The 26,383-nt window shown below is 38.5% G+C and overlaps 1 long non-coding RNA gene across 2 annotated transcripts in view; it reads left to right on the top strand.

The window, feature by feature from the left end:
• LOC122634245 overlaps positions 1 to 26,383 on the top strand; it is a 226,712-nt gene that overhangs the window by 94,950 nt on the left and 105,379 nt on the right. For both annotated transcript variants that reach the window (XR_006328341.1, XR_006328342.1), the window contains exon 4: positions 2,262 to 2,420. This is a non-coding gene — a long non-coding RNA (uncharacterized LOC122634245). The remainder of the gene's footprint in view (positions 1 to 2,261; positions 2,421 to 26,383) is intronic.

Here is a 26,383-nt window from a genome sequence, read left to right as displayed (position 1 = left end):
CCCTCGTGTCCCCTCCGGCCAAGAGAGGCTCCGTCGGAGAGCCCTCTAGTCGCCCTCCCACTGGCCCCTGGCCCAACTTGCATCGCGTTGCATCGCGTTGCAGTGCATGGCGTCCTCGTGTGGGCGAGGGGTCATGGGTCGCAGACACACCACAGTGGTTCTCATTCGCAACCACCATCTTTTCCCTCATCCTCCTCCTCCTCCTCATCCTCATCCTCATCCTCATCCTCCTCTTTCTTCTTCTTCTTCTTCTTCTTCTTCTTATTTCTTTATGCACTTTTTTCTTTTTTTTTTTTTATCTTTGAATAATCTTAACACCTCGACGATCATAGAGATTAGATCGAATTTATTTGCGTATGTTGTTTTGAAATATTTATTAATGTGTTTGTATGTCTGTCTTTGTGTGTAGTTTTGATTTTTGAAAGGATTTGTTATACCTCGAGCAACGTTTCCGTAAGAAATAAATATCTTTTCCGATCGGTAAACGATTAGAATAATTAAAGGAAGGTTATATTTAAAAGGAAAACTATTCTTTAAAAGCTTGTCTTTTAGTTTGGTCTCGAAGTAGTAGTATGGCTCTTCGGCGTTGTACCGGTCCGGCGACAGTTGTGCGGACAATTTGTTCGTGGCCGTAGGACGAGGCGACACGCCGCCAGGATAAAATGTGGCGAGAGGCGAGAGCGTGAGAAGAAGGAGGTGGACTTAAAAAAGATAGAAAGAGAGAGACAGAGAGATAGAGAGAGAGAGAGAGAGAATGAGAGAGTGAGAGAAAGATACGTAGAGGGGGAATCGTACGCGAGCGCGAAAACGCATGCCTCGTTTCTCGAGGCGAAGTCAAGGATTTCTGACCTCCCGAGAGGTACGGAGGGATGTTCTCGCGCGAGGGAACCGCTCTTATTCACGATCAAGATATTAAACGACGATAATTGTCGGCGGAAGGTCGGATAAAATTCCAACTCGAACGAATTCCCTTCGTTTCTTCTTTCTCTATCTATGTATGTATAGGTACATACCTAACAAAATGTACATGAGTGTATACGCGTCTGCATATGTATAAATGTACGTACGTACATATGTATATGTGCGAGTATGTATATCATGTGTATTTATTTTGGTAACACCGAATACTAATGCTCAACGTACGTACACGAATGCGCTAAAAGAAAAAGAAACAGAAAAAGAAAAAAAAAAGAGAGAGAAAAACGAAACAAAAAAGAGGAAAGATTTTAGGACGAAAGTAGAAGCGGAATATGATAATGGTGTGGCGTTGCTTGAGGTAGAAGAACCTTTCCTTTCTTTCTTTTCTTTTCTTTTTTTTTTTTTTTTTTTTTTTTGAGGGGAATTTTAAGATGGGTCAGCAGCAAGAGAGGAACCGATATGTATCCAGGCAAGAGCGAGAAAAGTTATGGTGCGAGCCCATAGACGGTTTCTGTCCTCTCGTGCGAAAGGTCACGCGTACCCAGGAACTGACCCACCTCTCTTCTCTCTCTATCTCCTTCTCTCTTTCTTTCTCTCTCTCTCTCTCTCTCTCTCTCTTTCTCTCTCTCTCTCTCTCTCTCTTTCCTTTCCTTTCCCTTATCTACCTTTTCCTGGTCCAGCAGCATCGAAGAAGCTTACCTCGTACGATTCCGAACGTTCGCCGGAAGATAGAATCTTCGGTTGGGTCGAGCAAATTGAAAAATTATGCCGACGTAGCTACGTTACGTGCTTTTTTCTCTCGTGTTTTTTTTCCCCCCCCCTTTTCTTCTTTCCTTTTCTTTTCCTTATTTTTTTTCTTTTTCTTTTTTTCCATTCTTTTTTCCTTCGTTTCTTTTCTTTTCTTTTTTCTTTTTTTTTTTTTTTGTTTTTCTTTCGCCAAAAGATTCGAGACAATGCATTGGGGAAGATAAAATTGGTGTGGACCGTAAGGTTAACGGGAAGGGTAACGCCCATACGAACTGAACTTCTTTCGTCTATGGAGAATCGCGTGGAAATTGGCAATCTGGATTATCGAATATTCTCGTTTATTCTATTGTTATCGGATAATCCAATTTTATCGTTTATAATTTTAACAATTGGAATTAAAAGTTTACGCTTACGATTATAATCGCTTTCGCAACTTTAAACTTTAAACAATCGTTTATTAATATCCACGTAAGGAGACAAAGAAGAACATGCACCGATGAGAACAGACGAACGTATCCAACATATTTTTCATTCGCCTTCTTTTTCTTATTTTATTCTTCATCTAACAAACACATATATCTTTTTCTACATTTCAGAAAGGAGCGAAGAAAATTATCGTCCGAGAGAAAACGAACGAGCTACGAAAGTATTGCACCGAGATCTATTCGTTACCGTTTAAAGACGCTAGATAAAGCTCGTAAAGTCTCATCAAAGATCGAATCGAGAGGATGGCTAAGGCAATTCTAAGAGAAGTGGTAAGTATAAGCGTACGTATGTATGTACTGAAAGTAGCGAGTTAATTCGCGAGCCGCAGCTTGGAGTGACTTTCCTCCTCTCTTTATCTTTCTTTATCTCTTTCTCTGTCTCTCTTTCTCTCTCTCTCTCTCTCTCTCTCTCTTTCTCTTTGCTTCATGCTCGGGTTGACCACTCTGTAAAGAGGAACGCGGTGTCCGCGCATCGAGTTCCCACGGACAGCATCGGGAGGAGCACTCCTTGGAGTTTGAAAATACGGCAATCAGTGTAACCGCTTCTGCCGCGATGTATAAACTATAGTATATATATATATATATATATGTATGTGTGTATGTATGTATATATATATATCTATATATATATATATATATAGATAGATAGATAGTATATAGATACGTTCATCTCGTGCCAAGACACGACTCCCTCTTCAGCCCCTTCTTTTTCTTCCTCTTTCTTTCTCTCTTTCTCTTTAGTGGCAGTAAGCCTTCCAGTGTTCTGTTGCTTACCACCAACCATGTTCAACACGATGTTCAACGATCGTCTCGTCTCTTTAACGATCGCACCGAAGGACACTTGGAACGATCAACGAGAACGGTATTAAACGGGTGTTTAACGCGTGCGTGGAACGACGAGAAGCAAGAGAAAGTCGATTATTTTCATACTTGAATTTTTCTTTTCTTCTTCCTTTCTTTTTGTAACGTTCGATATTATATAAAAGGGAAGCTTCTTCGAAAAGATTAAAAAAGGATTTTCGTAGGAAAAAATTTAATGATGTTCTATACGATCGAGCCTTCGGCAAAGTTAGTGAATCTTTTTTTTTTTTTTTTAATTAGATCCAATCTAGAGTTGGATTTGAAAATATGAAATTTTGATTGAATGTAAGTTTTGAACGTGCTTCGCCATGAGGAAAGAGAGGGTTGGTAAGCGGAAGTCCTCAAAGGCGTGCTCGAATGAATCATTCTTCTCTCTTTTTCTTCTAATGTAAGATCTCTCGTAGATCGGTGTGAGAGCTCGGGCATCGTAGTCCTCCTCCTCCTCCTCCTCTTCCTCCTCTTCCTCCTCCTCTTTCTCCTCCTCCTCATCGGTTCTCCCATGAACGACGACCGGTGACTAAGTGCGCTGTTATGGCGTGTCTCCTCCCGCGAGAAAAGAGAAGGAGAGGAAGAAAGAGAAAGAGAGAGGTCGATATCGTGCCGACTGCCATTCGATAGAAGTCGATGGCGTAACGTGTCGGTCAAACCGACGCACAAACTCGTGTGCATTTGTTCTTATAAGTATTATTTCAATATAATTGTTTCTAAAGCTTAGAACATATTTTTGGAAACTATCTAAGTTTTACTAATTTCAGCAATTTTTACATCGATCTATTTCATTTGGATCTTACACAGATCTCGTTATGCGCATTTACGATTCCATTTGTAGGATTTGCTGTTAAAGCCAATCGTTTTTTCTTAGATCTAGTTTCCTCTTATTTGTCGAAAGTTACCTTAAAAAGTAGATTGCACGTACTAATTTCTAATAATAGAATCGTTTAACCGGATGCCGATTGAATTGTAATTAATTAAGATTGTGCCTTTTAAACGTCTTTATTTAAGCGTTTCACATAGTTTTTCTTTGTATCGTTTACACACCTTTTTCATTCTCTTTCTTTCTTTCTTATATACATTGTAATATGATTTTATACCGTTCGATCATTATTGTTATTATGTATAATGCTAATAGTAATAATAATAAATAAATAAAAAAATAGATAAGTTTTAATAAACTTATCGGATAAATATTAGAATATTTCAGCTATCGTAAAATAGTCGTAAAATTTTTTTTTATATATATATATATACACATATATGTGTATATTTTAATATTGGCATACCTAAGCATGTATAAAATTAAATTAGATAAAACAGACGGGAATAGAAATATATAAATACAGTATCGATCAAGGTAAGAAAGATCGATCGATATCGATAAACGATCGTATCGTATCGAGTACGCGGGCGTCGAAGTAAACGTTCGATAAGCCGAGAACTATGTAGCTCGTAAGTTTCCCGCTTAACAGCTATTCCCAAAGCGATTAGCCGCCTCCTCGAACGTGTAATCGATCTTTTCTCTTTTCTCTCTTCTTCTTCTTCTTCCTCTTCTTCTCCTTCCTCTTCTTCTTCCTCTTCTTCTTCTTCTTCTTCTTCTTCTTCTTCGTCTTCTTCTTCTTACATACATACATACATCGATCGTGAACTTAAACGGTTCGATCTCTTAATTCACCGACATTCATTTCTATCGGGATGATCAGTCTGTACGTAACATCGTACGAATTAATTCGAAATATTTCGAACTAATCGAATGAAGAAAAGAAAAGAAAAGAAATTATTAAATAATAATGGTGGACTCGGAAGAAATTTCACGCCTTTGGAAGTACGCTGGCGAAATTATTCGAGCGTAGTACGTCTAAATAACAATATAATGGATAAAAGAATAAAAATAAGAATTGAAGAAGAGAAAGAAGAAGAAGAAGAAGAAGAAGAAGTAGAAGAAGAAGATGATGAAGAAGAAAGAAGAAAAGGATAAGAGAGGGAGGAGAGGGAGGCAACAGACGTAGGTAAACGATCGTTTGTCCTCCCACCTCTCGATTGTCGCCGTCGGACGTTGCATCCTCCGGGCGGTGGCGGTTCATGGACTAAGTAGAAAGAGAAAGACAGAGAGAGAGAGAGAGAGAGAGAGAGACAGATGGAGGTGGAGGTGGAGGTGGAGGTGGGTGCCCTCCGCTTCTTGAGTAATTGGAACACGACCTCTGTCAACCCCCGCTGACCCTAAATGGTCAGCGGAAACGAGCAAGTACTTACACACTACGTTCACCGAGGAAGCTCCCTACTTGTGCACTTACACAACACCCTGGACAATGCAAATAGAAATATATACGTGTATCGATGGAAAGGAATTTTTTCTTTTCTCTCTCTTTTCCATTTATTTTTTTCTTTATTATTATTATTATTATTATTATTTTTTTTTTTTTTTTAAATTTAAATCAATTATAAATCGTTGGACCGTTTTGTATTATTATTTGTATCATTATTATCATCATCATCATTTTTATGTTATTATTCATTTTAATATCCTTTGAGAAATTGAATACAAATAGAAATTCTTCTTCTGATTACTTCGGAAGATCAATTATCGAATATAGACAAGGAGGAAGAAGAAAATTTAAAGGAAAGAAAAAATAAAATATCTAACATATTTGTATATATATATATATGCGTGTGTGTGTACGTACGCGCATGTGTGTGTGTGTATATGATCGTTTAATGATGCAATATTAGTAGCAGATTCCGTTGGAAACGTTTATGGCGTTTCTATACTGACATTTATAAGACCGTAATAATCGAGAAGAGAAAGAAGGAGGATCGCAATATGGATAACGAGGATCCTCTCTCGCTCTCTCTCTCTCTCTCTCTCTCTCTCTCTCTCTCTCTCTCTCTCTCTCTCTCTCTCTCTCTCTCTCTTTCTTTATGATTTACGACAAAATCGCGATCGAAAAAAAGATTTTGATTTTAAAGATAGGCAAGTCTCCAGACGAGACTTGTTAATATTATTATAGTAGCAAGATATTTTAACTTAGGGAATATTGCTCGAACGTTTACGCACTTTGTCGTTGAATCCTCCCACGAAGATTTATGCTAATCCGATTCCGTCCATAGCGCGTGGTAGATGTCGGAAATAGCGAAGGAGTGTCGCAGGATATTGCGAATAATTTCACGTTCTCCTCCTTCTCCTCCACCTCCTCCTCCTCCTCCTCCTCCTCCTCCTCCTCCTCCTCCTCCTCTTCCTCTTCTTCTTTCTCCTGCTTCTTCTTCTTCTTCTTCTTCTTCTTCTTCTTCTTCTTCTTCTTCCTTCTTCTTCGTTTTCACTCGCCACGGTTATTACGCGATGCGCCTCATATTCCTGTCTGTAAAGAATTGTTGTCTTCTTTTTCTTCCCTTCAACTTTTTTCATACTTCATAATGGACACATAAAGTTAGAAACGAGCGTGACTTTCGAGCGACCATTAGGTAGCCACCAGACAGACAACACAAGTCGTACTAGTCAAAGAAACATAGATGTTTTTTTCTTCTTCTGCTTTTTTTCTTTTTTTAATTCTTTTTCTTCCTCTTTTCTTTTTTCTGTTCTTTTTTTTTTTTTTGTTCTTCTCTCCGCCATCCATCGAATTAAAATCTTAGAAGACTTAGAAAGTTCATCATTGTTCGATCGCGACGTTGAACGTGTTACATTGTAACACGGCAAACATGTGTAAACTAAAGTAAAATGATAAACTATGCGTTGCAATGTTAATGTATAATATATCTGAATCTATGTATACGTGTGTACCCACGCGTATGTGTATGCGTTTGTTTATGTATTTATGGGGAGATATTAAAAAGGAAGGACGCGAGAACGGATAACCAATTAAAGAGACCAATTCATACGTTGAAAAATATTGGCAGTAAAACGTCGCATTACATCAACTTTTAACGATTATCCTTTGCCTCCTGGTCTTCCCATTACCCCTCTTCTCCTCTCCTCTCTTTTCTTCTCTTCTTTTCTTCTAAGAGAGAAAGAAAGAGAGAGAGATAAAGGAAGAAAGAGATAAAAAGAAAGAGAAAGAAAGAAAGAAAGAAAGAAAGAGAGAGAGAGAGAGAGAGAGAGAGAGAGAGAGAGAGAGAGAGAGAAAGAAAGAAAGAAAAAGAAAAGGGATAGAGTGAATGAAAAAATGTATTGATAATAAATTATCTCCTACCGTCCACACCGAAACCGGTGAAACGTCGGCAAACAGAAAGTGACGTTTACGGCCACGCGTTTTAAATCATAAAACACACGCAATTTGTACCGGGCCTTACGAGTGAGACGCTTCTTTCTCTTGTGTTTTGTTACATGAAAGAATTTTATTTTTTCGTCTTCGTAAAAGGCCAAGACCGAGAAATTAAAAAGAAGGACCAGGAGAAAATGTAGTCTGTTGTAAATTAAAGTAACAAAGATACATACATATATATATATATATATATATATATATATTTTCGAAGGATGACGATGATTTTTTTGACGAAAAGTGATATTTATTGCTATATAAATAAATATACGTTGATACATAAGAGAGATCATCGTTTTTCTTTTTTACACGTATTGTATATTACATATATATTATATATTATATATCCATCCTTTCGTCTTCAGAAGGATTCTATTTCCTGTTAGGATATCTTATTGTTTTCGGTTTCGAATAACGAAAAATCATATTTATTGCTATGATAAATATTATATATGTACATACGTACACACATACATACATATATATATATATATATATATATGTATATGTACAAGCTCTACCATTGTGAAAGAAGGTGTTTCCTGTAATGAGACCTTATTGTTTTGACTTTGAAATAACGAGACGTCTTGTCCGATATGATACGAGCATAACGGTGGGTCTCGCCCACGTTGACGTTGTGTTCATAGGACGAACAAGAGACAATATGTAACAGTTCCTTCACGGTTGTCTCGTAGAATCTAAGGCGTTAGTCATTCGACGAAAGGACGTTCAACCGTTCGAATAACCCAGCTTATTTATTTGGATATCTTCATTTAAGAATGAAACCGAGAGAACGTTTTCAAAGCGAAAAGAAAAAGAAGAAAAAAAATGAAAAAGAACGAACAAAAAAAAAAAGAAAAGAAAAGAAATAAAAGAAAAGGAAAGAAAAGAAAAAATAGAAAGAAAAAAAATGTAAGGTGGTGCGTTATTTTCAACTTGTAGATACATACATACATACATACATACATACATACATACGTACATAGATACATACATTCTATTACTCGTTTCATTTAAGAAGAAGCTCGATCACGCGTGGGAATCGTGTTGTATAATCATCCTAGAGTTAATTCTCTATTTAGCCGTTGTCAATTACACGTCACTCGTAGAATATTGTCTATGAAGTTAGACGTCTCGATCCTTTTTACGTTTACGACGTGCGTTCGTAAATATGTTATACGTTCATTATTTATAATGTTCATTAGAAATCAAGGAGATACGCGTATGAAACTCAATCTGTGTTTCTTTGACACTTTCATATTCAAAGAAATGATATTTGAAGGCGCACATGCACACAAACGTACAAACGGGCACGTATATATATATATATATATATATATATATATATATATATGTATATAGAAACATAAATGTGAATAAGAAGAACGTTCGAAAAAGACGAGTTCTCGAAGGGTATCGATCGCAAACTATCGTACGGACGTTCGATGTGGTCCCGTCAAGATATATATCTCCATGGATGGTCCTAAGTAAGGAGGAAGAAACGAATGAACCAGACGGTTTGAGGTTCACGCGGGGGTAACTCAATTTGTAGTTACAAACGAGCATAATATGATAATGCTTTGGTGTCCCGATGAATCCGGGACTATCCGCTTTGTTAGTCAGAGGTATCTTCGGTTCGTAGGAGCAACGAGAAGCCCCCCCACCTGCGCCCTGTCATTTGTTCACGTCTGTCAATACGTCACTGATAGCTACACCGCCGCACGCTGCCGAAGGACGAAGGACGACCCACCGAGCGTCAGTAAATTTAGTGTGCTTCGAACGAACGGACGTGTTTGCTCGCTCGCTCGCTTGCTCGCTTTGATCCTGATACATAATATGACTTCTCTTTTACACGTTTACTTCGTCGGATACTTTCGAACAATTCGCATTTAAGTAAGAATAATTTTTACGATAAATCCTTTCGATCATTCATATGTGACAACCTGATGTATCTCCATAGACGTCATTCTATTACGTATATATATTATTTATGTATATATGTACGTATATATTATATTCGTACATTTAGAGAAAATCACGTATCACCTAGGGAATCTTACTCGCGTTTAATCTTAATCACTGAAGTATAAAGGATTGAGGAGAAGGGGGATCGAAGGGGAAGGATTAAATAATAAATAGATTCAGTCAATTAATTAAACGTTTAATGACGTACGTTATATCACGAATATAAACGCTCCTTGTTTCATCGGAGTTCTTCTTATTCCTGCCGATTTTGCCGACGAAACGCCAACGGCTCTGGCTATGCGTGATTTAAGACGCATCGTAAATGGATAATAATAAATCGGCATAGCGAGGCCCATTTGCTTCGAGACCAATTTGTTAGGATTGTTCGCCCTTGCGACCCGAATATATGTATACACTAGGATGCTATACGGCTATTTTTCAAGTACGAGAGGTCCGTTGATTTATTTTGGCGCGAACGATCGCCGCCTCGAGCGAGAAGAACCGCCGTTGCCGTTGCCGTTGCCGTTGCCGTTGCCGTCGCCATTGCCGCCACAAATTCGTTCCTCTTGCGAGAAGAACTTTGCTCTCTCGTTCGATAGTCTAGACGGCAGCAATCGTAGCAAACGAGAACATTTCGAAGAAAATCGTTTCTAGACTCCTCCGATCGTAAGAACGATATTAATCGACGTAATGTTAATAATGTCGCGCTAAATTCAACACCTTTCTATTTTCATTTTTTGTTTCTTTTCTTTTCTTTTTTCTTTTTTTTTTTCGTTATTCTATTTCATCTCTTTTCGACCTCCTTCGATATCCCTTTTCGAAAGGAGTGTCTGATTAACGATAGGGTGTCAGCTCAGCAAATAGGTCGTCATGCTTCTGTCGCTTTGAAATCGATGATCCACAGCTGTCAAGCTATTAACACCACCGTAACGTACTTCGTTATCATTATCGTCTAACATCGAGATGTATTTTAATTCGAGTTTCTCCGCCAAGATAGATCCTCTATTCCCATATTACCGATCGCCATACAAGGAAGCAATCACGGTGAAACGTCAAATTGACACGGAGAGTCTCTTCTACTGTTACTTTCGAATCAATGACAATGAATAGAATAATATTGATGATCGTGATAGATTTTTTTTCTCTTTTCTTTTCTTTTCTTTTCTTTTCTTTTTACATTAGAAACAGTCTTGCCTATTATAGAGAGACGCGTTCTCGTTACAAAGTTCTCGTTATACATTTGGAGAGTGTTTAAAATAATTCTATAGGTATCGCAAAATAATTCTATAGATGAAATATCTAGAGATGAAGTCATGTCGTTGAAGAACAGGATCTGATTTTTCTTTTAATTTATTCCAAGAAGAAGAAAAAGAAGAAGAAAAAAAGTCAATCTTCCACTTTACGCTACACAAACTATTATTATCGTCATATCTCCGTAGCTATTATTGGTATTAAGAATTCATAGAAGATTTTCATTACCCGCACCTTCGATCATCGGGTCTCAGTTAATACGATGCAACTTGGCTGTCTCTCGATCCTCTTTACGTAACTTCATTTGACTTCGCGGCTCTTTTGCGTCCGATCTTTACTTGCGTAAGAACGAAGTATACAATTATAAACTGTACGTAATTAAACGTGAAGATGAAGAAGGAGAAGAAGAAGAAGTAGTAGAAGAAGAAATAGTGGTAGTAATGGTAAAAGAAGAAGTAGAACCGTAAGAGAAAAGTATAAAATTTAACGAAGCGCCGATTGCAAGCGTCTAACCTTTTCTAATGTAACAGGAAAGACGGTTAAACGTAACGTTCGCAATAAGCGAGTTTAATATCAAATAACGCGAAAATTACGAAGTTGACTTGTCGTCATTGTCGATAATTTTCACGAGATCTAACGAAATCTTTGATCTTTCATTCTATTTTACACGAGAAATGAGAAATAAAAAGAAGAAAAAAAAAAATAAGAAAGAAATAGAATCTCACAAAAAGATTACTCGCGAGAAAAAGATGGACGTTGTGATAGAAATAAGTAAAAAAACATGAAAAAAAACGGAAATATATATATATATATATATATATATATATATATATATATATATATTATGAAAATAAAAGAAAGAAAGAGAGAGAAATTTTCTCTCGTTGACTCTGGTCGTTCATCTCAGAACCGAGAGACTCTCGTCATTATATGGCGAGAAAAGTTTAAGTTATGTCTATAGTGATTGACTTGCCGCGGCACGAGAGATCGAGCATCGCGATACTTTACGAGACGATCGAGAAGGTCCCCTCACGGGGGTTACTTCGTTACACATCGTCCATATCGTTTTCTTCGACGGAAAAATGTACTTCCTTTGCCCTTACGTGCACGTCTACTTCTTCGTTCCTAGGTGAAATCTTATCATCATAAACTAATCATCTGTCGACGGAAAGTTAGCCGCTTGAATCGTAACTGTGTGCTACCTAAGATAACAAGAGAATATTGCCACGCGTTCGCTTCAACTTCTTGCTCTCTCTTACTCTCTCTTTCTCTCTCTCTCTCTCTCTCTCTCTCTCTCTCTCTCTCTCTCTCTTTATATATTTATATATATAAAACATATGTATCTATTTCATGGAAAGTAGAATCTTTTAAAAGAAAGAGAAAAGATTAATATTTATTTCACGTGTGCGATATAAAAATGATATATATGTATATTTTTTTTTAGGTGAATCGTAAGTGAACTTTTTACTTTCTCTCTCTCTCTCTCTCTCTCTCTCTCTTTATATATATATATACATATATATATAAACATGTACATATGTATATATGTATGTATCTATTTCATGAATGGAATCTTCCAAGAGTAAAAAAAACAAATTAATATTTATTTCATACGTAATAATATAAAAATCATACATAGATATATTTTCTTTCATTTGATTTCAAAGTAAGAATAGAAATGGAAGAAAGAATTGCTTTGAAATTTCAAGCGATAATGAGTTGGGGTAAGCGTGACAGGCGAATCGTTAGAAACAATCGACGTATCGATCGATCAAAGAGATCTGCCACGATTCGAGGCATCGATCATTGGGACGTCACTTGCCAAGAGGATGTGTCAAGAAAGAAGGAAAGAGATAGACAGAGATAGAGATAGAAAAAGAGAGAACGAGAGAGAGAGAGAGAGAGAGAGAGAGAGAGAGAGAAAGAGAGAAAGATAAACAGATAAACAGAAAGAGTGAGAAAGACGAAGGCCTCAAGGCTCGAAGTTAAAACCCGCTCGAGATGTCCTCGCAGCCATTAGACGACGATGCTACTCGGCATTATCGCTTCTAATTTATCACGCGATTAGCTCGCACGAGCGTTAACCAACTTCACATATATAAATACATACATAAGTATACCTTTTTCGATGCGTACGTCGTCGTCGTCGTCGTCGTCGTTGTCGTCGTTGTTGCCGTCGTTGTTGCCCGACTCGCGACCGACTTGGGGTCGAGTCGAGAGGTTAAGGAGAAATTTTCAAACTCCTTTTACTCGTCCTTAATTCGATACACGCCCGTTCTAAGGTATTTAGAAACGACACTTATACATACATATTTATACGTATATATATATATATATATATGTTTGTGTGTATATATGTATATAAAGCTTCATCGTTCTAGCGAATTCGTTTTAGGATACGTACACTTATACGTATGTATATATTTATTTTTTTTTCTTTCTCTTTTTTTTTTTTTGGTTTCTTTATAGGAGAGATATCTAAACGACATGATTTCTAATCGTCATTATGAAATCGAGTTTTACGAACGAACGAGCCAGCAGCTTTTATTCGCCAAAAATAAAAAGTTTCCTTAGAATTCCGTCGCATAATTCAATCTAACGAGTCGTGGTATTTTATATCTGATTATAATCAGACTTAGTATACTTTTTTCTTCGTTTTCTTTCTTCGCGATGTACGATAGTATCTTTAGGAGATTTTTCGAAGAGAGACGATTAAAAAATGAAGAGTCGTGAGTTTGCTTGGAAACAATTTCTATTTGATCTTAATAATAATAATATTTGTAATAATGACAAAAACGATACGACAAAAATAACAACAACGATAATAGTAATAGTAATAGAAATTACCGTTATATACTTAACTAACGTAACACCGTGCATCACAACGACGAGGAGAGATGAATCATAGTTAAAAATCATACTACAAAAGTTGAACTTTCACTGAAGGAGAACTCTCAGAAGGGACGAAGTGGGCGAAGCCGGAAGCGTTTCCGATCTCTCGCGAGATTGTTCGCGAGAAAGGGAATCTAATTATTATTATCCTCCATAGAGGAAGAGAGAACAAGAGAGAGAAAGAGAAAGAGAAAGAGAGAGAGAGAGAGAGAGAGAGAGAGAGAGAGAGAGAGGACACGAACCGAGCAATTTGCTCGAGTGCACAAAGTACGCCGCATCTTGGACCACGGCAGCAGCAGCATAATTCATTATCTCTTCTTTCTTTTTCTCTTTCGCCGGGCTTACTCGTCTCATTTTCGCCCCACGGGGTCCTCGATCACACCTAACGGCATCGCCGAGATATCCTCGTAAATAAGTTACATAATTAATTTTACGCAAAAGTCACCTCCACTCTCTTACCGCTCTTCTCGAATCCTCTCTTCTCGTATTTATAGCGGTACGTTAATCCAAAAGCGACAAAAATGATTTTAAAGTCGAACTAGCAAAGTCTTGGCGATCGCAATGATGATGATGATGATGATGATGATGATGATGATGATGATGATGATGATGATGATGATGATAGTGACGATAGATACTCTAACAAGAGTTAGAGACGAGATCAACTTTAAGATAATAGAGAGATGGTATGATGATTTAAAAAAAAAAAAGAAAAGGATCTTATAAGTTTTCGTTAATTAAATTTTTAACTCTTCCCTTTTTCTCTCTCTCTCTCTTTCTATCTTTATCTCAACATTAAATCAGTTTGATGTGCTTGGTATACTTCGGAAGGAGTTAATAAGAGAAAAAAAGAATTTAAATCGATTTACAAAATGCTCATAACGGATTAGATTCTATTTCGATCGTAATTTCGCGTTAAATTTCCTAATGATTTTTTTCATATTCTTTTTCCTGTTTCTTTTTTTTTTTTTTTTTTTTTTTTTATACTAATCCGATCGAATCAAACTATTGCTATTGATAAAAATATAATTCTCAAGGATCGAACTCGCCAAGTGGAAATATCGATAGGGGTCAGCTCGAGGTTAGTTAGCCACGCACGAGTCGGTGCTGCTGAACTCTTATCTCTCTCTCTCTCTCTTTCTCTCTTTCTATCTCTTTCTTATTTCTCTCGTACATAGCATATATGTAGGTGTGGATGCAGCTTAAACTCGCGGCGAGTCCACACCGCGTGGCTGGACCACTGACTGCGCACAATTAGGCCTCGGCGCAGAACAAATTCATCTTCGTTGAATACGCGAGACTCCGGCCAGTTCGGCACGATCGATTATCAATCATCCAACTCTGGGGCCTACGTACCGAGTAGAAAAGAAAAGCGAAAAGAACGGACACCGAGCGGGATGGAAAGACATGGAAAAAGAAGTATAACCAAAGAGTATATATATATATATATATATATATATATACTCTTATATACGTATATATACATGTGTGTGTGTGTATGTATAAACTTGTATATACTCGTATATACAAATCCGTGTAAATTTGTGTTGTTGAAGCTTGTGTATAAAGAGCGAACGATATGCTCGTTGATTCTCTTTTCTCTTTCTCGCTCGCTCACTCAAGACAGCGAACCCGTAGGGTGTGCATTGCATTCACCCCCGCGAACAACCTTCCACGTCGTTTTTCTTTTTTTTTCTTTTTCTTCTTCCTCTTCTTCTTCTTCTTCTTTTTCTTCTTCTTCTTCTTCTTCTCCTCCGTCCTTCTCCTCCTCCTCTTCTTCTTCTGCTTCTTCTTCACCATCGAGTTTCGACGTTTCCTGATGGACGTTTCCAGTGCCCAACAGCGCGTAGCCACGTCGATTGGGATAAAGTGGCTGTCGAACGTTCTCGGGCAATTCGACTGACGTTTCAACGATTAACGATTACAATTGAAATATTTAAATATATCGATCGCGATCGACGATTCAATTTTTTACATTGCCGGAAATCCATCATTAATTATTTCACTGGAATTAATAGATAAGTTAATGAAAATTATGGACAAATTTTTTATCGAAAAAAAAAAAAAAAAGAAAAATAGCGATCGGAAGGAAAAAGTTGAAGTATTGATAAAAAGTTCAGAGAGAAACGAGATGAGGAGAAGCAGAGAGGAGGAGGAAGAGGAGGAAGGAAGACGGGCATGAGATTGTGTTAAACCGTTAGACCGATGTCATTGTAGAAACTTGGAGTATCTAACGTTTGATTTATTGCTCGGCCATCTAGCGTGCGTCCTCGTATTTGCCGTTCGTCCTCGCTGTTAGAAAATCGTTTGGGTTGCGCAAAATTTAATAAAGCAATCCACGCATCGACAACCCGAGATTCTCGTAATCTTTCTCGATTCGTTAACAGAAAAAAGAAGAAAGGAGAAGAAATGAGAAGAGACTAGAAGAGGATATAGATATATGCATATGTATATATATGCATGCATGCATGCATGCATAGATACACGTACGTTAGTTACTCGCGTCGTGCAGCTCGTAGATTCGCCGATCGATGAAAGGAACGGCACCTTCGACGAGCCAAAGATAATCCTGCGCAATCGCGTTCGCCAGGATAAGCAAGAGCTTGAATGTCGCTACCTTGTCTCCTTTGGTTATCCGTTACACGAATATTATTCGCATGTGAAGAAAGAGAGATAGATAGATAGATAGATAGATAGATAGATAGAGATAGAGAGAGAGAGAGAGAGAGAGAGAAGAATCGTCTTTAAACGTTGAACTTTGCACGGCCGAGAGACGGATGCCTTTAAAAGTACGTGTAATTTAGCGAGATCGGGCTGCGTTACGCTAATCGCGGATATAGTTATACTCTGGTTCGCGAGTTCTAGCGAGTCCACGGATCGTCACGTTCTCTCGTAATCGATATCTCGGGGCTGATTTACGAGAGTCGTCTATCCTGTTTACACACGCTCTCGTCGCGTCGTATGTGTCTTTCCTTCGATTCACCTTTTAAATTGGATTCGCGTGCGAACGATGATAAAACTTTCGACATAACAAAAATGTATAGTTAAATCATCGTTAAGACACATGCGAACTTATTACAGATAGAAAGATAGATAGATATATAGATGCACGTACACATATCATATATATATATATATATATATATATATATATATATACACACATATATGTACAGATAGATAGATAGAGAAGGAGGTCTAAAGATTTGTACAAAACGATATTCGTCGATAGAGTCAGCATTGGCGAGCAAACGATAACGATTCGAGATTAATAAATCCTCTTTTCTGCGGCCATCAATCGCTGAATGCCACGGTGAAGATTGTTAACGCGTTCCAGCTTCGACTATCGATGATAGAAATATCACTCTCCACCTTTCTCGTTTTCTCTCTCTCTCTCTCTCTCTCTCTCTCTCTCTCTTTATTTCTCTCTCTCTCTCTCTCTATGATTCTCTCTTTCTCTAGGTGGTGAGATGAGTACGAGAGATCGAGTCTCTCCTCCTTTTTCTCTCCTCCTCCGCTTGGATAATCCGCGTTTAGACGCGATCAGCCAACGCACCAACGCTTCGCGGACGTTCCGCCTGACAAATGATCGTCGGCGGCTTCGATTTGTATGCCTTCCATCGGTTCGAGTCACCGCTCGGTCATTCCAACGTGACGTAATCGAACGATAGATATACCTCGATGACGCCTCCACCCGCTTAGACTTTCAGCTCCATCGCTGAGAATTCTAAACCAGACGGCAACGACGACGGCAACGGCGCGAGATCGATCGATCGATCGATCGATCGATCGAACGATCGATCGACCGATCGACAAACCGATCGCCGATTCCTTTCTCGATATTTCTATTTATGCAAAAGAATTTTATATCTCCTAATGAATCGATCTCTTCGAAAGAAGGATTATTCTTAAAGAAAATCATTCGACGAGTATAATATATGAATTTGTAATGCGGGTTTTTTTTTCTTTTTATCTTTTCCTTTTTCTTTTTGTTTTTTTTTTTTTTTTGGTTTCTATCCTTTGTCATAGATATCTCAGATATTTGATAAATTGCTCGGGAGATATTTATCGTGTACTAGCTTTCTACATTCGCAAAAGTCATTCTTTGCTGTGAATATTAGTAAAATATTTTGAAAGTTGGATAAAGACGGAGATAGAAACGGAGAGAAAGAAAGAGAGAGAGAGAGAGAGAGGGAGTGAATGAAAAAGATATAATATTGTGTATTCTCACGAATGAGATTTTCTCAATTGCCCGAAGCGACTAATCGAGCAACGACGACTATGACGATGACGACGACGATGACGATAACAACGACGACGGTTTGAAGAAAATAAAAATAAATAATATAAATAAATAAAATAAAATGAAATAAAATAAAAGAAAAGAAAAGAAAATAAAGAGAGAAAAATCAAAATGAGAGGCGGCCCATTAAAAGCTTGTCAAGGGATTCCACTACGTAGGACCCTTCCGTCGTAATGTGTCATTGACGGGCGTCCTTTTTCGAGTAGGCGAAGGAACGAGCAAACGAACGGCTTCGTTCCTTCGTTCTTTACTTTCAAACGTGATTTCTGAAAATGTTTCCTCGCCGCCGGAGGCGCAATAATAATCTACCTTGAAAATCCTAAGATGAAGAAGAAGAAGAAGAAGAAGAAGAAGAAGAAGAACAAGAAGAAGTAGAAGAAGAAGAAAGAGAGAAAGAAGAAGAAGAAGGAGAAGGAAAGGAGATGAATTCTCGGTGATGCATTTGCATACACACGCGGCTCGTTATCCTGCACTCGCCGCTTGTCCGCTCGACGGAATATGCGGGGGCGGAGTCGTTCCTTGCTCGTTCGCCAAATTTCATTTATATATATATATATATATATATATATATATATATATATATATGTATATATAAAGAGGGAAAGAGAAATGAAAAAGAAAAAAAAAAGAAGAAAAAGATAGAGATACCCTCGTATTTCGCGTAATGCACACAACCCTTCGTTTTTTTCTTCTTTTTTTTTTTTTAATCTATCTATCTATGTCTCTCTCTCTCTCTCTCTCTCTCTCTCTCTCTTTCTCTTTCGTTCTTTCTTTCGTTCACTCTCCTTCTTTCTCTTAAGAAGAGGGCAAAAAAGTTATTACGTTTTTTGCCGCTTGTCCGAGATTAAAAACGGCCGGGAGCGTTGTAATTGCGAGCGATAGAGGTTGGAGAGCTACCGGACATCGAAGCTGAGATTTCGTTATTCTCATTCGTCGTCCTTTACTCGGGCCCCAGGGTGCACTCCCCGTGTTCTGCCCTTCGTGAAGTAGTAAAAGGAAAGGGAGAGGGAATATCATTCCAGGGACGGGAGGATACTCGGCCACCGTATTCCTCCGGGCACGACCGCACAAATTACAGACCAACTCGACCTTCTTCTTCTTCGTCTTCTTCTTCGTCTTCTTCTTCGTCTTCTTCTTCGTCGTCTTCTTCGTCTTCTTCTTCTTCTTCTTCTTCTGTTGCTGCCCGCCCGGATAGCCAGTCGAACTTTATTCTTCTCTTCTTGCTCAGACGTTTGTTTCTTCTCGCGCGTAGCGCGGAAGCTCCTTTAGGTTAGAGATCCTTCCTTTTTTTCTTTTTCTTTTTTTTCTTTCTGTCTTCTCTTTCCTTCTTTCCTTTCCTTTTTCTTTTTTCGTTTGGTTTCTTTTTTTTTTGTTTCTTCTTCGTTCTTTTTTTTTTGGTCCTTTTCTTTTCTTTTTTTTTTTTTTTTTTTTTGATTCGTTCATTTGCCTGCTGCCCCTCCATCGTACATATCGGATTATGTAATACGCGTTCGGATATGCATTTTTTTTCTTTCCTTTCTTTTTTTAGTAAGTTATAAAAAATGATACGTCTCGTTTCCAAAGTACAAGATATACGTAATAGACATAGATTGAAACAGCACGAACGTTCCAACGATTTATGGATGGTTTCATAAAAAAATACTTTCAAAGTTCCTCTCGATGAGAAATATTTTATTCGAACTGGTCAGATAATTTTTTCCATCGTCGAATCGTTTCTTTATCCTCTTTCTTTCTTTTCTTCTTTCTTACTTTTCCACTTTTCTTTTTCTGCTCGTTCGTCGTATAATCCTACGTTTCAGGAAGAGATATATCGAATACTCGGGGGAGGAAGGACGATGCGAAGAAGAGAACTCGACAAATTTTCACCGTCGATTCGTTCCCCGTTCTTTTACGTAATATCATTTTCAATTGCACACGCCCATCACGTATCACCGGCGCCTTTCTATTCATATAATCTTGGCCGAGCAGGCAAGGAAGGTAAGGCAAGGCAAGGCAGGCCAAGCCAAGCCAAGTCAAGTCAAGCCAAGCCAAGCCAAGCCAAGCAAAGCGAAGCCAAGCCAAGCCAAGCCAAGCCAAGCAGTTTTGATGATCGAAGCTCTCGAGTCGACTCGCAAGCAACTCGCGCCGACTTCGCGAGAGCATAATACCAACATAGGCCCTCTTTCGCTCGGCGGTGCATTATAATGCATCTACAATGCACCGTGCCGCGGTGCACATCAAAGCAGAAGCTACGTGAGCGACGACCATCGTGAAAACCGTCGACCTCTCGATAGCCAATACGAACTTCTCTCTTGCTGACGATAGGAAGCAACTAACATCGACGAATATCGTTATTTTTATCTCTTGTACACTTTTTTCTTTTTCTTTTTTTTTTTTTTTTTTTTATTTTGTTTTCATTACATCGTTTTTAATAAACAAAATTGATATATACGCAGAACGTGCCAAGTTTCGACGGCGAAACTTTGTCAGTATACTCTACGAGTCCGAACAAGAAAGAAATTTTCTATAAATATTGATCCTTCGAAGTTTTATTAAAAAGTTACGAAAAAAAGAAGAATTAGAGTAGTAACTATTTGATCTATTCGTGCGAGTTTATGCGAATATTACTGACATCGTAGTAACTACATGTCAGACTTTTATCCAGAACTATTTTTTAATATAACTCTTGTTTTTGTCGTAACTTTGTAATAAACTAATTTGTAGAAAAAAAAAAATAATAATAATAATAATAATAATAATTTCAAAACGAATCATCTCTCTCACGTTTGCGTTCTTTCTTCTTTCTCTTTCTTGATGATACAATCGATATCTCGTTAGGAGTTTCTTTTTCAATACGAAACTGGGGAAAACGAAAGATAAAAAAAGATGTAGAAGAGAGAAACGTGGGCATTCGGTATTTATATCCTCATTTTCTAATGATCCCATACGATTTGTCATTTCTGACTGGAGTTAGTTGTTTTTATATAGAAGAAAAGAGCGTAGGATAATGTCGAACGTTAGACGAAGAGATGGTGGGAAGGGACGAAGGGGATCCTCGAAGAATCGGTTGTATGACCCAATACCTAGCGTACCGATGCTGGGAAACGTTCGATGGAAACGATCCCGTGGAATTCGCATCTCGCAGACGTACGCGTGGACGTGAGCAGACGTAAGACGAATGCGTATCGCGGTCGATTCAATCAGAGGTGGCGCCATGCGGCGAACAAACGGATGGGAGTTTGTCTTGAGGAGGAGAGGAGAAGAGAAATAAGAAGAAGACGAAGAAGAAGAAGGAGAAGAAGAAGAAGAAGAAGAAGAAGAAAGAAAAACGGAAAGAAGGAGAGAGAGTAAGAGAGAGAGAGAGATAGAGAGATAGATAGAGAAAGGGTGGAGGTGCATAATGCGTTGGCGTCCACTCATAATACAGTAGCACGGTGCAAGCTCGACGATCGCGAACAAAGACGAGAAGTAAGAGAGAAAGAGAGAGAGAGAGAGAGAGAGAAAGAAATAGAAAGAGATAGATATAGAAAGAGAGAAAGAGAAAGAAAAAGAGGGTGGGCGAATACTCTCGTAGGAAGGGAAGTACGACGAACGAACGAACGAACGAAATAACAATCTGGCTTGCCGCTCAGGATCATCCCAGGCGGCTTGTGCTAACTAATGGCATTCAAAATTAGTCCTACTGGAAGAGAAATTATTGGATCCGATTTGCGAACGGCTTTATTGTCCCGAGAGGAGGTATTCAGGACGAAATTTATACCGCGTAGAGAAGCTCACGGTAGCCGAGGCCCTTCCTCGTGGAGACCGCAATTGCGGCGAAGGCTTCGATATTAGTTTTCGACCCCTCTGTTCGAGACTTCTCTCGCTCTCTCTTTCTCTCTCTCTCTCTCTCTCTCTCTCTCTCTCTCTCTCTCTCTCTGTTTCTGTATTTCTCTTTCTCTCTCTCTCATTCTTCTTTCTCCTCCGTTTAGACGATCATTAGGATTCTTCGCTGCTTCCCAACGATGAACTTTTTAGATTGGATATTTATGTAACAACACCGATATCGTGATCGCAATTACATCGGACGACGATCTCGATCGTAATCCTCGGAATCCGATCGTTAGGATCATTAGAATCTTAGATACTCTCGGTAGTTTGCCGTTGGGTGGGTTAGATTAATGCTTCCGTTGGATCACGACGTTAACTGGGATTAATATCTATCTCGCTATTACGTCACCAACATTCCGTCCTTATAATCATATTTATTGTAGAATCATTGTCAGTAGGAACGAAGGAGTTTAAAAGAGAGAGAGAGAGAGAGAGAGAGAGAGAGAGAAAGAGAGAGAGAAAATTTCTTGTACGTGTACCAGGCAGAAATCAGACACCTAATTACAGAGCTATAGATCGCATTGTGTACAAGCCGATGATCGAGCAAAGAATTTAACTAACGACGTTAACGACGTCGGCGAGAAGGTGCGATCGCTCGGTGATTGACTAGTACCGCGATTGGACACGTGCTTAGATCCAACACCAACGTCATTCGGCGATTAGATAATTAGAAACGAAGAGATCTCGGGGCGTTAATGATTATCCAATCACGACTTAAAGCCATTCGTTGTCCTCGTCGTTCACAAGTCGTCCCTGCCCTTTCGACCTTTTTCTTTTTCTTCTTTTTTTCTTCTTCCTTTCCCTCTTCGTCTCCTCCTCCTCCTCCTCCCCCTCCAACTCTTCCTTCTTCTTCTTCTTCATCTTCTTCTTCGTTTACTCTTCTTTTCATCGAGCGCTCTTTAATCTGGAATCAGTTACCGATTGTGAAGCCACGTAACGTCATTAATTCGAATCCGTCGCGGACGTCGTTCTTAAAAACGGTTCTTCTTCTTTTTCCTTCTTTTTTTCTTTCTTTTTTTTTCTCTTTCCTTCTTTGTTTCTTTTTTATTTCCCTTACCGCTCGTGATCGAATTAAGTAAATACGAAGAATCATCCTTTCGTACATAGGTACATAGCTAGTTTCGTGTTCGATAAAAGGAAAACGTGAAAAGAAAATCAAAATTCGAATACTGAGAACGTTGTTACGCGATCTCGATCGATCGATCGATTCAAACGTTAGAAATAATTTGGCCTCGCCTTAAAGAAATATCCAATCTCGAAAGCCTCGGGCCACTTTCGTTAACCATAACTCGGTATTATCCAACACTTTACCAATTTCTAAACGACGATGATGAGATCATTTATCATCGTACGAAATTATGAAGCCCTTCTCTCCTTCTTCTTTTTCTCCTCCTTATCCTTCTTTCACTCCTCCTTCCGTCGCTTCCGCGCTTGATTCACCTCATTCCCATAAACCTTCGACCTTCGATATTTTTCTAAACGGGTTGCTCGAAAATGTCGAAAAATATTTTGCTTGCTAATGTTGAGAGAAAAGGAAGGAGAGAGAGAGAGAGAGGGAGAAAGATAAGACTGTTCATTCCGACGGATTTACGTGCATATATAATTTATATAAAAATCATCAAATCGTGTCTACACGTCCAGATGCGTTAAGTCAAACGTTAATTAGTCAGAGCCACGCAGGTGTATCACTTGCAGCGAGCAACGTCGAGCGGGTTGCCTGCCTCGAGGCTTTGAGGTGATAAGTGAAAGTGCAGTTGGCTTCGTTCGTACGTACATCTATGTATGTACGTATCTACGTATGTTCGTTGGTTCGTTCGTTCGTTCGCAGGGAGAGTATCGCGAAATAAATAAATTATCCGACAATGTTGTTAAATGCAAAGCATTAAGCTAGTAACATAATTCTAATAGGATAGGAGCTAAGAACGTTTAAAGTTATTCTAATCTTCTCTTGATTCATTTAATCGGCCGAATTTTTTTCTTCTTTATGAATAAATAACATTATACGTAAGTGTGTATATGTATATATATATATATATATATATATATATATATATATATACACGTATTATATATTATTTATGCGAGATGAACAACTTTTTTTCTCATCTTTTATTTTTTATTCTTTCCTTTTCTCTTCTTTTTTTTTTTTCCTTTTAGCAGTCTTCATTATCAGCCGTTTTTACTTATATTCCACGCGAGATACTCGATAATAACGGCGACGAGGAGACGAGGAGAGGAATAAACGGCGAATATACGAACGAAAACTAGTTTCGTTGGCACTCAATGAGCCACGGTAAATTAATCCGGAGACCAGTTTCTCGACACGCTCGAGCTTATTCTGAGTTAATTGAGTCGTAACTCAATTATGATTCTAAACGCGAGCGTGCGCACGTCCGACGACGATGGAGAGCCACGTGACTCGACGACCATCGTCACTCTCGGAACGAACGTAACTTCGAATTTTCTCTTGCATTCGATTCGTTTCTTTTTTCTTTCTTTTTTTTTTTATACTATCATTTCAATTTTATTCTTATCGAAAAATGCGTTATAAGGTACGGAGGAGGGAGTGAGGGTATGTATAAGAAGAGACAGAGAGAGAGAGAGAGAGAGAGAGAAAGAAGGGGTAATAAGTATAGAAAAAATTATAGAGCTAATCAGACGACATTTATTTATTTCCGATTTCTTTTCTTTTTCTTCTTTTTTCTTTTTCTCTTTTACTCGACAAGAAAAATAATTACAATTTAGGTAGTGCGTTATCTAATTGGTTTTATCATTAGTCTCTAGCACAAATTCGTGGTCGAAAACGGTACGGTAGCTCGAACGAGTCTCACACGAGCCGAAGTAATAGCGAGGAGTGCGACGTGTCTCTCGCCCACGTGTGCCCCTGTAAGACAGTCGAACGTAGAAAAAGAGAGACAGAGAGAGAAAGAGAAAAAGAGAAAAAGAGAAAGAGAGAGCACAGTTCCATTCAAGCTTACGTCCGAGATTAGCATAAAGGAGAATCGAATTAATGAATTCCGATTCGACGAGGACGTTCGACGTTGCCCGTTACTAATTCGCTTCTGTTCTTCCTTTCTGTTACTCTCATCCCTTTTCGTTGGTGGTCTTTGTGGTAATATCGATATACGCCATCTTTTTTCTTTTCCTTGAAATTACATTTTATTAATTACCTATACGTTTCGGATATTAAAAAAAAAAAAAAGAAAGAAAAAACATTGAAAGCATGGATCAAAAAGAAAAAACAAAAAAAAAAAACATTGAAATCATTTATCTTCACGATTGTTATCAAATCATAATACTTCTTCCTCAAGCGTACGACAGACACATACAATTTTTCTTTTTTGTTTCATTCTTTTTTTTTTTTTCTTTTTTTTAATTATTTTTAGATAGTACAAAAGATAATGTTGGAAAATTACGATCTGATTTTATCCGATGTTCGAATAGTTTCAATAAGTTTCCGTTCTTCCTCTTCCTTCTTCTTCGTCTTCATTGCATAGAATCGATTTGGTTTGGCACGCGAGAGACTCATTTGATTCAGCTCGCGACGGGAAACGCTCATAGAATTCGTGCGTTTCTCGGATGCGAACGCGGAAGACTCAATAGGCACTTGTCCTCGAGAATTCCAGGACAAGTGGCACGACCGTTCGTTCGGTCGGTCGGTCGGTCGGTCGGTCGGTCGGTTGGTTGTTTGGTTGGTTGGTTGGTTGGTTGGTTGGTTGGTTGGTTGGTCGCACAACGAACGAAGTCGATTCGAGTCGAGGTAAATGCGAATGTTCTTCTATCCTCTTATTCTTCTTCTTCTTTAGCTTCTTCGTCCTTTTCTTTTCGTCCTCGTTTAACTCCCACCATGGGTGAGTGAGTGAGTGAGTAAGTAAGTACTTACTCGCTAGGTACCCAAGAAGCCAGGAGAAACAGAAGGAAAACGCTTCTCGAGTGCTGCCGCACGGCGAGCATTCAGGTGAAGCAGGTTAATATCTCGACATTGTGGACACAAGTAATGGGGGCCTCTCCAACTTCAGGATGCTGTACGGGCTCTCTGCTCCAGTGGCACGGCGACGACGGTACATTCTGTGCTTCTCAGTGCCTCTCATTCCATTACTCGTTGGAATAAATAGCGACTATGGGAACATTAAATCAATAAAATACCAGATCGGATCGTACGGTTTACTTTCGCGAATATATAGTACATAGATCGAAATTCGTTCGGACTAACATAAGAAGAATATATAATATTCGTGAATATATCTCGTAAATCGATATGAAACTGCTAATGAACAATTTTTATTTATATAATTAATATATCGAACGTATGTATCTTTCTTATAAAAATATATCTGACCGAATCAATGTCAGAAATGATGGAAAGAAGGCTCGTATAACTTTGATCGTACGATTGTAAATACGTCGATATCGATAGGATTTATTTCATTTCGAATGTACCGTATTTAAACGTCATATATATATATATATATATATATATATATACACACATATATATACGTACATGTCTGACTAGAGTCTCTATGTATTATCGATTCTTGAAAGGAAGGATATCGTATGTCCTGACTCTACGCGGGTGCACATTGTACGACAATGAGTCTACTCTCTTGCGAGCAACCTACGCTCACGAGAGACTCGCGAGAGTCTAAGCTTTCACAACGCCGACGATAATAAGGATAATAACTCGATTTTATTGCCCACCTCTGCCCTTCCCTTACTCCCTTTTCTACGCTCTCCCAGGAAGACATTTTCTAACGCACGACGCGCCCTGTTCTTCTTCGATCTTCTCGCACAATGCACAACGATTTTTACCATTCCATTTAACCGCACGACTGTGACTACAACTACCACTACGACTACGACTA

This window comes from Vespula pensylvanica, chromosome 14, assembly GCF_014466175.1.
Source record: "Vespula pensylvanica isolate Volc-1 chromosome 14, ASM1446617v1, whole genome shotgun sequence".
NCBI classification, from domain to species: Eukaryota; Metazoa; Arthropoda; class Insecta; order Hymenoptera; family Vespidae; genus Vespula; species Vespula pensylvanica.
The sequence above is the reverse complement of the archived record's forward strand: the minus strand, read 5'-3'. Positions and strand labels throughout refer to the sequence as shown.